The sequence below is a fragment of the Zerene cesonia genome, chromosome 10 (genome assembly GCF_012273895.1).
Source record: "Zerene cesonia ecotype Mississippi chromosome 10, Zerene_cesonia_1.1, whole genome shotgun sequence".
Classification (NCBI taxonomy): Eukaryota; Metazoa; Arthropoda; class Insecta; order Lepidoptera; family Pieridae; genus Zerene; species Zerene cesonia.
The window spans coordinates 2148995-2150727 of record NC_052111.1 but is presented as its reverse complement, the minus strand read 5'-3'; the positions used below and the strand labels follow the sequence as shown (position 1 = coordinate 2150727).

The 1733-nt window shown below is 34.2% G+C and overlaps 1 protein-coding gene across 1 annotated transcript in view; it reads right to left on the bottom strand.

Annotated features, from left to right (window-relative positions):
- Positions 1-1733, bottom strand: part of LOC119829471 (eukaryotic translation initiation factor 3 subunit E) — an 8730-nt gene that overhangs the window by 5966 nt on the left and 1031 nt on the right. The gene's annotated exons all lie outside the window — the stretch shown is intronic.

The window sequence follows — 1733 nt, the reverse complement described above, 5'->3', positions numbered from 1 at the left end:
TTATTGTCCCACCGGGAATCGAACCCAGGACCCCTCGGTTCTACGCTCACGCGTTTACCACTGTACCAAGGAGGCGTCGAAACCCTTAATATGATAAAGTTATATTTTAATATTTTTTTTTTAGCTTTGTACTTACAGAACAACAAAAACGGATGAACATTTATGAGTTAAACCTAAAGCTGCTTTACTTTGTTTTTGATTTTTTACACAACCTGCGTGAAAACGTTTTAGTATAAGCATATATGTTTTACATATAGATTTATACGAAAAAAATAAATTACCATAAGTTTAAGACGTTATATACAAGATAATGAACTAATTCGTAGACAAAAATAAAAAATTACGACGTATTTTTCTGTAACATGAAACTGGATCGTTTAAATTGAGTTCGTTGTTTGAAATTAAGATTTGTTATAGTGATAAGCAATATAGAATTATAAGATTAAAATATATGATCTTACTAGCTGTGCCCTGCGGTTTAAGTTTAAAAGTTGCCTATATGATATTCCAGTTGTCCAGCTGTCTACGTACCAAATTTGATTGCAATAAGTTTTTGCGAGAAAGAGCAATACACACACACATCCTTTCAAACTTACGCATTTATAATATTAGTAGGAGTAGGATAGGGTAGGATTTTGAAAAGCAGAACAATGTCTCCAACAAGTACGCATAGGTGTTTTCAAAAATCCGTTGGCAGGATGGCGGTGCGGATAGTGCCTCGGAGTGCACGTTATTCAGTTGGTCCTGCGCTTGATCGCCCCATAAAACTATGAGAATTATGAGAAATACTAAGCTTTTGTGTACTGACATACCAAATCCGTAATAATTAGTCTCCTCTATAAATATTCTAGAAAAAGACCTAAAAATTTTAAACGACGACATTATACCTGGATGTTTTTAAAGTTATTTCACTAAATGCAAAATTCTTCTATACAACAGTAAGTAGATTTCCGAGTTTTTTGGAGTTTTCAAACGACATTTTGTCTTATTTAGTATGTCCGTTGTACACAGATCTTTATAGGCGTGAATAGTGCGGCTCTGGCGTCGAAACAGCGTTTAACAGAGATGGATGACATGGCCCAACGGCATCGCCCCTTTAATCTCGCTTACAAAAGAGATGTATGACTATGCTTCATCGCTTTCGAAAGCTTATCAGTAATTATTAAAGAAACCATTTCAGTTTATTTCACGACCTCTTTTGTCTGGCTAAATATTTGTCATAAAAAAATGTATATGCCCTTAATGATCTTCGTAAAACCACATGTTTGTTGGATCAAACCATTGAGGATAGATGAAACATAACAACACTTCCTCCATTCAACGGATTTTTAATTTGGTATATATATTTTAGTTTAGATTTATACACAGATTTTTTATTTTTGAGTGATTGACAACGCGTAGATCTGAAGCCATATTTTTTGCCAATATGAGTAATATCTGTATACATAAAAAAAAGTCGTGCTAGCTACACTATTTATAACTCAAGAACGGCTGAATCGATTTTAATGAAATTTGGTAATTAGTTAGTTGGAGACCCGGGAAAGGACATAGGATAATTTTTATCCCAGAAATTACACGGGAACGGGAGCGTTGCCTGTCTCTTTTATCCTTTCAACTACGCGAGCGAAGTCGCGGGTGAAAAGCTAGTTATTTTATAAAATTTGTTACTTACCTTAACACGATCTTGAGTTTTATTATCATGGAAATTGTAACCAGCAAACGATGTTTTTTTA